Below are 14608 nucleotides of genomic sequence, written 5' to 3'. Positions count from 1 at the left end.
GTAGGACTGCCAGAAACTTTGACAGAATGTAACTTTGGTCCCTTTACTAGAATGTTGGTTGAACTGTAAGGGAGTTTGCACTCTCGAACAGTATGGGACCATTTTGTCTACAGCACGTGCACAAGCTGGAACACCTGCATAACAACAGGCAGAGACTGAGGGTGGTGATCGTAAAAGTGCATAATTATATCTACAAGTTGGAGATTTTAAGACCTCCCTCTCATCCACATACAGCTTGTCCCCCTTCTCTCCTCATCCACTGCTGCTTTTCCCCCCTTCTCTCCTTCTCATCCACATTGCTTGTCCTCTTCTCTCCCTGGCACAACAGGCAGTATGTTTATCAAAACCCAAACCCCCCCTTACCTTACACAGCCCTGGTGGTCTAGTGGTCAGCTGGGGAAAGAGTGATTCTCCTACGCTCCTGTCCATGCAGTTTCCACTCTCCATACTGAAAATGACCTGCTTTCAAAATGACTACCGCAAACTTTGGTGGCGGTCTTGTGAGACTGCTGCTAGAGCTTGCAGCAACCATTTTGAAAGCAGAACTTGCATGGGCAGGAACGAACAGGGGATCACTCCTGCCAAGACCTTATCACTGGAGCATCAGTGCTTCAAAAGATTAGACCCGAGGGGGGCCAACCTTGGGCATGTGGGTGGGGAGGGGGTCCAGAAGAGAGGTGGCGACTTCTGTGGGTGGGGGTAGGAAGCATTTTGGGGAGATTTCTCCAATGCCCTGATGTTTGTTTGGGTGGCCAGAGCCCAGTTTACCAATTGTCGGTTAACATAGACTCTACTGTAATTTTATAACACTGGGCTAATTAAAAAAGTCAACCCACACTTCTATTGTATAAAGACAAGTTATACACTTTACTTACTGCTTTTATGCAAGAGGCTCCTACAATATTCCCAACAGTGCATAAATGCTCTCACACAAAGTTACAGCTGATTTAAGGAAAATGTGTGCACAAACTCTCATGTGGACACATACCTATTTGGGTAATTTCATGCCAAGTGGTCTAAAATTAAAAAAAAAGTTCCCACCATCATGTTCTCCAATTTTGTTCAAATTTTATCTGTTGCGCGAGTCAGGTGTTAAACGAAGTTTCCCAAAATTTGAGGTCTCTAACTGCAATAGTTGCAGATCTAGACCCCCTTTTCTGAAAGGTTGTCAGTCCATGAGTGCGTGACATTTACCAAAATGCCATTTTTGGGGTCTAATAAAATCCAAACACATTTATAAGAATGGCTAAAAAATTCAAATCCTGTACAGTTTTTGATGCTAATTCCGATGAAATACATTTTAACATTATGGATGCAAAATCCAGTCAAACAAGTTGACTCAAAGTGTGCATCAAAATTGGTCGCGACTCATCGGAACATATTTGGACCAATAGTCAGACTGCAACAACTTCCATGCAAACAAAGATACGGACTTTAAATTTTGAACAAGCATTATGCTTGTGCTGGACATAATACTGCACACAGACATCCCCTTCACTCTTGCCGGAGCAGCAGCAGCAGGTAAAAAGTTTGAACAACAGCCAGCACTAACGAAGGGAAGAGCCTGCAGCACACGTCCTCATTGCAGACCGAGGCCACAGAGACGGTCAGTGGGTGCATGGGACAAGAGAGGGGGGGGGGGAAGAGGGTCCAGGGATGAGAGGGGGGAGGGAGCCCTGAGGCCAGAGGGATGGGGGACCTGAAAGCAGAGAGGTGGGGAGGGAGGGGGTACTGAGACCAGACAGGTGGGGGTAGAAGGGGGTCCAGAAACCATAAAAGGAGGGGGGAGAAGGGGGTCCTGAGAAATGGGGGGGGGAAGGGGCACACAATCTCCCTCACACACACACTTTCAGACACTCTCACACTGTCTCACACACACTCTCACACTCACTATCTGTGTGAAACACACTCTCACACTCACTGTGGCTCACATACACACTTGCACACACTATCATTCTCACACACACACACTCTCTCATAAACACACTCGCACCCAGTCTCACTCTATCTCTGTCACACACACACACACACACTTGCACATTCACTCTCTCTCTCTCTAAGAGTCACTCTCACACACACTCTCTCAAACATACACACTCCGAGGAAAACCTTGCTAGCGCCCGTTTCATTTGTGTCAGATACGGGCCTTTTTTTACTAGTGTAAATATAAATATCATTAAATCAAAACTGAATATCACTAAAACAGCTTCAAAAATTATTGTTGCTGGTAGAAACAGCACTAATAAAGGCTGTATTTTGTGCTAATTTTTCTACACTGTTCTATACAATACAGTAATACATGGCCAAATTTCAGTGAGAATATCCTGTGTACTAATGGGTTCATCTTAACTGTTGTTGTAATCTGCCTTGGGAAGCCTGGTGTTATTAAGATTGGAAGAAAAATTAAAGTCTCCTTTCATTGGGGCACATAGAATCACATCTTCACCTCATCTCTTTTGTACGTACAAATGGATTATTCTGTTTTGAACATGTTTCAGGAACAAGTGGTTTTTTTTACGTCAAAATAATAAAAATAAATATTTTCTTTCATGTAGATCTCTCATTTGTTTAAACATAAGTAAATGGGCTCTAAGCCCCTAATGCAGTCCATTGATTTTCTTCTATTTTGTCCTTGTGATGACTTATATTGTGCCAAAACTGGAAATATAGTGAGACGGAATAGTAGAATTCAACACCCCAAACTTATTAATTAGCATTATAATTGTGTTCGCATTTGGGTAATAACTGAGAAAATGCTGTTGAAAACTGCCTTGAAGAAGAAATAAATATATAATACAGAACAGGTCCAAAAGGTCCATGGCACCTTTAGACTGACTTTGGACTTCTGCATGAAGGTAGCTCTGCCCTCATTATTTAAAATCTTTCTTGTAAAGAGTAGTAAGAAACAATATTAAGTGCATTTTTTATAATATACCACTACATTCCACAAAACAAAAGGAGCAAGTTCCCACAAACCGTCTTTCTCTTTTGATCTAGGCAGTGGGCACAGGGAAAAAAAAAGATTCTAAATGTTCGGAGATTTCAACCTATTCCATTTTTAATTTGGGATATGTCATAAGTAAATAGATAAATAAATTGATAGAAACTCTGAATGTTGAGTACGTGATTCTCATAACATGATGTCTGCTTTAGTGACCCTTTACCAGGAAAAAAAAAAAATCTCTGAACGAACATAACACACGGTAGGGTGTCCCTATAGCAGTCCCTTGAAATGACACACTAATTACGATTTATAACAAATTACTACTTTCTACCTATGAAAAGTTATTCCATTATTATACCTCCTCTGTGTACATTCATATGCGGCGGAAGCTGACATGTTTGAAACTATAAGTGATTAAATAAAATGCTACTAACACAATAAAGGAACACAACGCAGATGCAACAGCTCATAAGTTTGTTTGCTTTGTATGTACGCAGAACAGAACGACAGCTGTGCGCGGGGAAGGACCTAAGTGGCTTCAGCTTTGTGACGTCATGCCGTTCCAGGCTCAATCAAACTTCCTGGGGCAGATCGCGGCCAAGGGACAGAAGTTGCGTCAGAGGAGGCGGAGACTGGTGGAGAAGAAAATCGGCGGGGCCTGTGGCGGGTGCTTGAATTTGGAGGTAGGACGGAGGGGAAAGGAGTTTGAGATTTAGGGGGAGCTTGTGCTGAATCGCGGATGTCTAAGAGAGGAGGTGACACACTGGATTGAGGAAAGAGAAAGAGATGGCAGGCTACGGGGGATGGGACCGGTCTCCGAAAGCGTGTGAAGGAGGGAGCTTGGCGTTTCAGGGCAGATGAATGCGGTGACTTCACTTGGTATCTGTCTTTTTTTTTGTCGGCTAACTTATCTTGACTGTGTTTTTGGACCATTTTGTGCACCGTTGTCTGATTGCTAATGTAATGGCAGACAATACGCTGTCCCAGTATTGTGATGTTTTGTACATAGATTGTTCACAACAATTTCTAAACCCGATTTTCTTCATTAATCAGAAGAATGTATGTGCATATATTTTGCACATATAACATTATTCTCTGTATGTTGTCATAGTAGGTCATCTAGGCAAGTAAGCGCCTATTTTTAATGACAGCTCTGTTCTTTTATAAAATACCAGCACACAAGCAGACAAAATTATAGTTCTGTGTACACTTGCAGTAGCTGAGGTGGCTGACCTATGCTTGGGTGTGTATTATATAGTCTGTTATTGCTTCTTAACACTCTCCTCAAGGCACACCTAGCCACTTTGGCTTTCATGATTACCATAAGTACATAAGTACTGTCATACTGGGAAAGACCAAAAGTCCATCGAGCCCAGCATCCTGTTTCCAACAGTGGCCAATCCAGGTCACAAATACCCGGCAAGATCCCAAAAATGTACAAAACATTTTATACTGCTTATCCCAGAAATAGTGGATTTTCCCCAAGTCTATTTAATAACAGTCTATGGACTTTTCCTTTAGGAAGCTGTCCAAACCTTTTTAAAACTCTGCTAAGCTAACCGCCTTTACCACATTCTCTGGCAATGAATTTCAGAGTTTAATTACACGTTGAGTGAAGAAACATGTTCTCCGATTCGTTTTAAATTTACTACATTGTAGTTTCATTGCATGCCCCCTAGTCCTAGTATTTTTGGAAAGCGTGAACAGACGCTTCACATCTACCCGTTCAACTCCACTCATTATTTTATAGACCTCTATCATATCACAGTGACCTTTTCTCCAAGCTGAAGAGCCCTAGCCGCTTTAGCCTTTCCTCATAGGGAAGTCCATCATTTTTGTCGCCCTTCTCTGCACCTTTTCTTAATTCCACTATATCTTTTTTGAGATACGGCGACCAGAATTGAACACAATATTCGAGGTGCGGTCGCATTATAACATCCTCATTTTGTTTTCCATTCCTTTCCTAATAATACCTAACATTCTATTTGCTTTCTCAGCTGCAGCAGCAGCAGCAGCACACTGAGCAGAAGGTTTCAACGTATCATCATCAACGACGACACCTAGATCCCTTTCTTGGTCCGTGACTCCTAACGTGGAACCTTGCATGACGTAGCTATAATTCGGGTTCCGCTTTCCCACATGCGTCACTTGCCCACATTAAATGTCATCTGCCATTTAGATGCCCAGTCTCGTAAGGGCCTCTTGTAATTTTTCACAATCATCCCGCAATTTAACAACTTTGAATAACTTTGTGTCATCAGCAAATTTATCTCACTAGTTACTCTCTAGGTCATTTATAAATATGTTAAAAAGCAGCGGTCCAGCACAGAGACCTGGGGAACCCCACTAACTACCCTTATCCATTGAGAATGAATATATATGAGAGAGAAACATATAGTGGAGACAATGCATGCAAACCCATCTTGTACATATTCATTGTGGTAATTCTGAAAACCTGACTGGCTAGGTGTCCCTTCAGGAGATGGTTGAGAAATAATGATCTGCATGCATGCTTCATGACTGCCCCCCAAACACATTTACACTGGGGTGATTTTAGGTACTTTCTTACTTGGCATAGCACGTACTAGTTCATGGGGTAATTTTATAAGAGGTATTTTACATGCATATTCTGCAATATGCACTTATAAAATTATTCTATAAAAGAATAATTTTATCTCCTTTTGTGTTTTGATAAATTAGAAAGTTAACAACATATGAACTACAAAGGTACCCAAGCCAGAATAATTCAAAATAAAATACTACATTTATTTTGAAACTTCAGTTTGATTTCTGAGGTACAAATACACAGAAAAAGCTTGAGATTTTTTTGGGGGTGTGTATGTAGGGGTGTTAACATGATAAATGTTGACAGATAAAGACCTGCATGGTCCATCCAGTCTGTCCATAAAGGTCCACTGTGCTAAGCAGCAGGCTACTCCTCTGGTTCTCAACAATGGCTCTGTGGTCATTCTAAGAATGCTAATCTAAAGTGGTTTTGCTTATACTGTGTAACTACACTTATGAAATACTTTTTAACCAATATATGATTGGTTAATTTTTAAAGTAATGTTTTAGGCTATTTTTGTATCCTTCAAAACTTGACTTTTGTTTAAATTGTCAAGCGACGAGATTGAATTCTAAGAATACTGCCAGACAGGTGTCCTTGTGTTTATATGTTGGACATTCCAGTTTGTATAACGTCTGTTCATGCTGGCTGGCCTCTGCACACATTCTGCTACTACTTATCATGTCTATAGTGCTACTAGACTACGCAGCGCTGTACACTTGAACATGAAGAGACAGTCCCTGCTCGACAGAGCTTACAATCTAATTAGGACAGACAAACAGGACAAACAAGAGATAAGGGAATATTAAAGTGAGGATGATAAAATAAGGGTTCTGAACAAGTGAATAAGGGTTAGCCGTTAAAAGCAGCATCAAAAAGATGGGCTTTTAGCTTAGATTTGAAGACGTCCAGAGATGGTACATGACGTACTGGCTTAGGAAGTCTATTCCAGGCATATGGTGCAGCAAGATAAAAGGAACGGAGTCTGGAGTTAGCGGTGGAGGAGAAGGGTGCAGATAAGAAAGATTTACCCAGTGAACGGAGTTCCCGGGGAACAGTGTAGGGAGAGATGAGAGTGGAGAGGTACTGAGGAGCTGCAGAGTGAATGCACTTGTAGGTCAATAAGAGGAGTTTGAACTGTATGCAGAAACGGATAGGAAGCCAGTGAAGTGACTCAAGGAGAGGGCTAATATGAGCATAACGACACTGGCGGAATATTCGTGCAGTCGTGCAACAGAATTTTGAACAGATTGAAGAGAAAGAAATGTAGTAGATTGGTGAGGCAAGATTTCCCTTCACTAAATCCATGTTGACTTTCTCATTAATCCATGCTTTTGAATATGCTCTGTAAATTTGTTCTTTATAATAGTCTGTACCATTTTGCCCGGTACTGACGTCATACTCACTGATCTATAATTCCTGGATCGCCCCTGGAAGTTTTTTTTTTTTTTTTAAATCGGCGTTATATTGGCCATCTTCCATTCTTCCAATGTAGAGAAAATTACAGTAGCCCAGGTGCAGTAGACCAAATATTAAAAATGAGATTTATGAAAACATAACCTAATCAGCCGAGGTTGCTTGAGAGAAGGTCTTTGCAAAGTTCGGAGATGGTTCTCTGCCCCATCCTAGGCATTGGAGCTTGATTATACAATTCAGTTTATTCATATGCATGATATATACTCCTCCTTTCTTATGAGGTAAGCGTACATGGGTAGCTCTTTAACAGTGTGCTTATATATACAGTGGGGGAAATAAGTATTTGATCCCTTGCTGATTTTGTAAGTTTGCCCACTGACAAAGACATGAGCAGCCCATAATTGAAGGGTAGGTTATTGGTAACAGTGAGAGATAGCACATCACAAATTAAATCCGGAAAATCACATTGTGGAAAGTATATGAATTTATTTGCATTCTGCAGAGGGAAATAAGTATTTGATCCCCCACCAACCAGTAAGAGATCTGGCCCCTACAGACCAGGTAGATGCTCCAAATCAACTCGTTACCTGCATGACAGACAGCTGTCGGCAATGGTCACCTGTATGAAAGACACCTGTCCACAGACTCAGTGAATCAGTCAGACTCTAACCTCTACAAAATGGCCAAGAGCAAGGAGCTGTCTAAGGATGTCAGGGACAAGATCATACACCTGCACAAGGCTGGAATGGGCTACAAAACCATCAGTAAGACGCTGGGCGAGAAGGAGACAACTGTTGGTGCCATAGTAAGAAAATGGAAGAAGTACAAAATGACTGTCAATCGACAAAGATCTGGGGCTCCACGCAAAATCTCACCTCGTGGGGTATCCTTGATCATGAGGAAGGTTAGAAATCAGCCTACAACTACAAGGGGGGAACTTGTCAATGATCTCAAGGCAGCTGGGACCACTGTCACCACGAAAACCATTGGTAACACATTACGACATAACGGATTGCAATCCTGCAGTGCCCGCAAGGTCCCCCTGCTCCGGAAGGCACATGTGACGGCCCATCTGAAGTTTGCCAGTGAACACCTGGATGATGCCGAGAGTGATTGGGAGAAGGTGCTGTGGTCAGATGAGACAAAAATTGAGCTCTTTGGCATGAACTCAACTCGCCGTGTTTGGAGGAAGAGAAATGCTGCCTATGACCCAAAGAACACCGTCCCCACTGTCAAGCATGGAGGTGGAAATGTTATGTTTTGGGGGTGTTTCTCTGCTAAGGGCACAGGACTACTTCACCGCACCAATGGGAGAATGGATGGGGCCATGTACCGTACAATTCTGAGTGACAACCTCCTTCCCTCCGCCAGGGCCTTAAAAATGGGTCGTGGCTGGGTCTTCCAGCACGACAATGACCCAAAACATACAGCCAAGGCAACAAAGGAGTGGCTCAGGAAGAAGCACATTAGGGTCATGGAGTGGCCTAGCCAGTCACCAGACCTTAATCCCATTGAAAACTTATGGAGGGAGCTGAAGCTGCGAGTTGCCAAGCGACAGCCCAGAACTCTTAATGATTTAGAGATGATCTGCAAAGAGGAGTGGACCAAAATTCCTCCTGACATGTGTGCAAACCTCATCATCAACTACAGAAGACGTCTGACCGCTGTGCTTGCCAACAAGGGTTTTGCCACCAAGTATTAGGTCTTGTTTGCCAGAGGGATTAAATACTTATTTCCCTCTGCAGAATGCAAATAAATTCATATACTTTCCACAATGTGATTTTCCGGATTTAATTTGTGATGTGCTATCTCTCACTGTTACCAATAACCTACCCTTCAATTATGGGCTGCTCATGTCTTTGTCAGTGGGCAAACTTACAAAATCAGCAAGGGATCAAATACTTATTTCCCCCACTGTAGGTGCCTGTTCTATAAAGGAAATGGGTTCCTGCAGAACAGGTGAAATAATGTTGCTATAATTTAGGTGCTATTTGGTGACAGAGACGCCGCTTTTACTTAGCGGTTTCCTAGTGGTTTTCATCAATATATCCGCAGCTTCTTGTGATAAAGTACATATGAGTACTTCCAATTAGGACCCCTGAGAGAGGCAGTTTGTTTGCCGAGACACTGCAGTGTTGGGTCGTTGATATACTTTGAAGTACCTTTGCACACCACTTCTTTGGATATTGTCCCTTTTAGACTTTTTGTTAATAAATTGAGCCATTTTATGACATCCTGACTTTGGAGTTTGGCTTCTTCTATGTGTAACTTCCTCTGTACCGCTCAGACTACCTATGTGTGTGCTTACCTGTAAAACACACACCTTGTTAAATGTGTGCTTGGAGTTTTTAGCCAGATTCACCTTCTGATGATCTGACTAATACAACAGATTTTTGCTGGAAGGTTGTGTACAAGTTATATGTTTTTACAGAATAGCATTTAGGTGAAACGTTGACATTTACCTGCATGTGTGCTATTTTTATTAACTTTTTCCATATTAACAATCTCATTAAAATATGTGACTCAAGAAGAAAAAAATAGAAAAAGGCAGGAAAAGTAACATTTAACCGCAATCGTGGTAGAACATGTTGCCCACAATATAATTAAAATGTTTTATTATGTGGGATACAAGTGCAGCAAATAAAATTCCATATCATCAAGCTGATCAATCCATAGACTGGTGGGTTGTGTCCATCTACCAGCAGGTGGAGATAGAGAGCAAACTTTTGCCTCCCTATATGTGGTCATGTGCTGCCGGAAACTCCTCAGTATGTTCTCTATCTCAGCAGGTGGTGGTCACACACAGCAGCAGCTCTGGCTAGGCCTCCAAGCCTAATCCTTAGGTTTTGTTGAGGCCTGGGGTTGAGGGCTCTTTTGAGCAAGTGCAAACCTGGTGGTGCCAGGTCCCTCCTTTTCTCCCCCCTCCCGCTGGCTCCGTTTAAAAAAAAAAAAAAAAAAAAAATTTTAAACGTCTTTAAAGGCATTTAATTCGACGTTTCTTTAAACGTTCATTGCAGCTACTCACTGGGACACCAGTTCGTTACAGCTCGGAGCGGCAAGCAGGTAATTTTACCTTTTTATAGCGGGCAGGGGGTTCCCCGATTCTTCTCCTCGTGGCATATGGCGTCGGAGGGCGAGGGCGCAAAGGGTCGCTCCCCGGATCGCTGGAGCGCTTCTAGAGGGGATGCGGGGGTTTTACAACCTGATTCGCCCTTGATGGGTGACAGTTTAGTGACCGATGAATGTCCCGGTCGTTCCTCCGGCGTGGCGGTTTTTTCCCGCCATAAACGCCCATCCCCCGCTCCTCGCCTCCGCCATCTTGGCCGGCCACGCGGCTCGGACGGCTTCTTCGTGGGCCGCCCTTGAGGTTGGAGACATTAATGCCATGAACGCCCTTAATTTGGGCGACGGCACAAGCGGCTAAAGTTAAGCGCCGTTCTTCCCGCGCGGCTCCTTCGCGGAGTTTCGCGCCGGACGCCATTTTGGATGCGCAGCATGTCTCTCCCCCGCTATTGCGAGCGCCGGTTGAGAGTGCGTCTAGGGCTGTTGCCCAGGATGCGGAAGTGCACAGTCTGGGGGGTTTCTCCCCCGAGTTTGTTTTGCTGCTGCATCAGGCTTTCCTCATGCAAAACGCTGCCCCTGCTCCCTCTTCTGATAAAGAGGTTGAGGTTCCCAGAGGTAAACGCCCTCGGGTTGATTTCCAGGCCTTGGAGGACTTTGTCTCCTCCGATGTAGATGAGGGCAGCGTGTCTGAGGTCTCCCAACGGTCCTTTGCGGATTCCTTGGAGGAGATAGATCCCCGCTCGGATGGAGCGGATGACCCCTCTGCAGCGCGGCTTTTTAGCCCAGAGGATTTGCCCAACCTGTTTTTACAGGCCATGGACACTTTGAAGATTTCCTCTCCGGAGGACGTCTCTCCCTCAGCCCCTGTTGGCTCTGCCATTATGCTGGGGACGAAGCGCCCGCCTAGATCCTTCCACGTGCATGATGCCATGCACACCTTAATTGCGGCTCAATGGGATGTCCCGGAAACGAGCCTTAAAGTGGCTAGGGCTATGTCCCGCCTCTATCCTTTGGCTGTGAGTGAACGTGAGGCCTATCTGTGGCCTACCGTGGATTCTTTAATCACTGCGGTGACTAAGAAAACGGCGTTGCCGGTGGAAGGTGGCACGGCCCTAAAGGACGCCCAAGACAGAAGATTGGAGGCGGCCTTAAGGTCGTCCTTTGAGGCAGCTGCTTTAAGTTTGCAGGCCTCAGTTTGCGGCTCCTATGTGGCCAGGGCGTGCCTGACTATGGTGCAGCGGGCTTCCCCCTCGGATCTTTCCTTGAGGGCTGATTGGCCGGCCCTGGAATCGGGCTTAGCCTATTTGGCAGACTTGCTGTATGATATCTTGAGAGCCTCAGCTAAAGGCATGGCTCAGACAGTCTCTGCGCGGCGGTGGCTTTGGCTGAAACATTGGTCTGCTGACCACGCCTCTAAATCCCGCCTGGCTAGATTGCCTTTTAAAGGCAAGCTGCTCTTTGGGGTCGAGCTGGACAAAATCGTGACCGATCTCGGCACGTCTAAGGGCAAGAAATTACCAGAGGTCAGGGCTCGGGCTAGTACTCGTCCCGGTACCTCCAGAGGACGGTTGCTGGAAGCCCGTCGGTACCCGCCCGGGCAAGTCGGGTTCCTCTGCCCCCTCTTCCTTCAAGAGGAATTTCTCCCCCAAGCAGCATTCCTTTCGCAGAGACCGCCGTCCCGGAGGTGCTCCCTCCGGTCCTCCCCCAGGGTCTCGTACCCAATGACGGGGCCTTGGTCCACGCCCCAGTGCAGATTGGAGGACGGCTGTCCTCGTTTCTGGGCGAGTGGACCACTATAACTTCAGACGCGTGGGTGCTGGAAGTCATCAGAGACGGCTACAAGCTAGAGTTCTGCCAACCCTTAAGAGACGGGTTTGTACTCTCTCCCTGCAAGTCTCCGGTCAAGCTGTGGCAGTGCAGCAGACCTTGGACAACCTGATCCGCCTGGGTGCGGTCGTTCCGGTGCCAAAAAAATCAGATTGGCAAGGGACGTTACTCCATTTACTTTGTGGTTCCAAAGAAAGGAGGTTCTGTCCGGCCTATCCTCGACCTCAAAGGGGTCAATCGGGCCTGGAAAGTGAGGCACTTTCGCATGGAGACTCTCCGCTCTGTTATAGCGGCAGTGAAGGCAGGAGAGTTCTTGGCTTCCTTGGACATCAAGGAAGCGTACCTGCATATTCCCATCTGGCCTCCTCTCCAACGCTTTCTGCGTTTTTCAGTCCTGAGACGACACTTCCAGTTCAGAGCCCTCCCTTTCGGGTTGGCTACTGCTCCGCGGACCTTTTCCAAAGTAATGGGGGTCATAGCGGCCTTCCTGCTAAAGGAAGAAGTACAAGTCCATCCTTATCTGGACGACTGGTTGATCCGAGCCCCCTCTTATGCAGAGTGCGGCAAGCTATGGACCGGGTAGTTGCTCTTTTGAGCTCCCTAGGATGGATCATCAACTGGAAGAAGAGCCAGCTGCGCCCGACTCAGTCCCTGGAGTATCTGGGAGTTCGATTCGACACCCAAGTGGGCAGAGTGTTCCTGCCAGACAATCGGATTGTCAAGCTTCAGGCTCAGGTGGACTAGTTCCTAGTAGCCTCTCCTATTCGGGCTTCGGACTACGTGCAGCTGTTGGGCTCTATGACGGCCACGATGGAAGTAGTGCCCTGGGCCAGGGCTCATATGAGACCACTACAGCTATCTCTGCTGCTGCGCTGGACTCCGATGTCGGAGGATTATGCTGTGCGCCTTCCCGTGGACCCAGCAGTGCGCAAGGCGCTGAGCTGGTGGACGCAGACAGACAAGTTGTCTGCAGGATTGCCTCTGGTGACCCCGGAGTGGATTGTCGTCACGACAGACGCCTCTTTGATGGGCTGGGGAGCCCTCTGCTTGGGAAGGACAGCGCAGGGGCTCTAGTCTCCTGCAGAGGCAAGTGGTCTATCAACCTCCTGGAACTCAGAGCCATTCGGTTGGTGTTATTGGAGTTCATCCCGGTACTGGTGTTGTAGCCTGTACGGGTCCTGTCGGACAATGCCACGGCTGTGGCCTATATCAACCGCCAGGGAGGTACCAAGAGCGCCCCTCTAGCCAAGGAGGCTATGAGTCTTTGCCAGTGGGCGGAAGCGAACCTGGAGCAGCTTTCAGCGGCCCACATTGCCGGAGTCATGAATGTCAAGGCGGACTTTCTCAGTCGCCATACCTTGGAGCCCGGAGAGTGGCAACTATCTGCTCAGGCGTTCTTGGACATCACGAAGCGCTGGGGCCAGCCGAGCCTAGATCTGATGGCGTCATCGGCCAATTGCCAAGTGCCGCGCTTTTTCAGCAGAGGACGGGACCCTCGATCCCTGGGAGTAGATGCTCTTCTCCAACAGTGGCCGACACAAGAGCTCCTCTATGTGTTCCCGCCCTGGCCCATGTTGGGCAGGGTGCTAGACTGGGTGGCAAAGCATCCCGGCAGGGTAATCCTGGTGGGTCCGGATTGGCCCAGACGTCCCTGGTATGCGGACTTGATCAGGCTCTCAGTCGACGATCCTCTGCGGCTGTCAGTGGAGCAGGGCCGGTTACATCAGGGTCCCGTGGTGATGGAGGATCCCTCTCCCTTTGGTCTTACGGCCTGGCTATTGAGCGGCAGCGTCTGAGGAAGAAGGGCTTCTCAGACAAGGTCATCGCCACTATGCTGAGAGCGAGGAAACGCTCTACTTCTACTGCTTACGCCAGGGTTTGGCGTATCTTTGCAGCATGGTGTGAAGCAGGCTCTCTTTCTCCCTTCACTGCTCCAATTTCTTCAGTGTTGGCGTCTGGAGAAAGGCCTGTCGCTCAGTTCCCTTAAAGTCCAGGTAGCGGCTCTGCCTTGCTTCAGGGGCCGCCTGAAGGGTGCTTTCCTGGCTTCGCAGCCAGATGTGGTGCGCTTTCTCAAGGGAGTTAATCACCTGCGCCCTCCTCTGCACTCAGTGGTGCCTGCGTGGAATCTCAACCTGGTGCTAAGAGCATTGCAGAAGCCGCCTTTTGAACCCTTGTCGAGGGCATCTCTGAAAGACCTGACGTTGAAAGCAGTCTTTTTGGTGGCTATCACTTCAGCCAGAAGAGTTTCCGAGCTCCAGGCGCTCTCATGTCGAGAGCCTTTTCTGCAGTTCACTGAGGCAGGAGTGACTATTCGCACAGTGCCTTCCTTCCTGCCCAAGATTGTTTCTCGCTTCCATGTGAATCAGCAGCTCTGTCTCCCTTCCTTTCGTAGGGAGGACTACCCAGAGGAGTACTCTGCTCTTAAATATCTGGATGTGAGACGAGTCATCTTCAGATACTTGGAAGTGACCAATGATTTCCGGAAATCGGATCATCTGTTTGTCCTGTTTGCAGGTCCTCGTAAGGGTCTGCAGGCTGCTAAGCCTACAGTGGCAAGATGGGTCAAGGAAGCCATTGCAGCGGCTTATGTGGCCGCGGGGAAGGTGCCGCCTATCCAGCTGAAGGCTCACTCCACGCGAGCTCAGGCGGCCTCGATGGCAGAGGCCGGATCCGTCTCCTTGGAAGAGATATGCAAGGCGGCAACTTGGGCTTCGGCTCATACATTCTCCAAGCATTACCGTTTGACTGTGGCTGCACGGGCGGAGGCCCGGTTTGGAGCTTCAGTGTTGAGG

At 46.8% G+C, this 14608-nt stretch overlaps 1 protein-coding gene across 1 annotated transcript in view; it reads left to right on the top strand.

The window, feature by feature from the left end:
- Positions 1 to 3620: 3620 nt before the first annotated feature.
- LOC115461867 (ciliogenesis and planar polarity effector 1-like) overlaps positions 3621 to 14608 on the top strand; it is a 337061-nt gene continuing 326073 nt past the window's right edge. The window contains exon 1 of the mRNA XM_030191927.1: positions 3621 to 3823. The gene's annotated coding sequence lies outside the window, so the exon portion shown is untranslated. The remainder of the gene's footprint in view (positions 3824 to 14608) is intronic.

This window comes from Microcaecilia unicolor, chromosome 2, assembly GCF_901765095.1.
Source record: "Microcaecilia unicolor chromosome 2, aMicUni1.1, whole genome shotgun sequence".
In the NCBI taxonomy this organism is placed as follows: Eukaryota; Metazoa; Chordata; class Amphibia; order Gymnophiona; family Siphonopidae; genus Microcaecilia; species Microcaecilia unicolor.
This window is presented reverse-complemented; position numbering and strand designations above follow the sequence as displayed.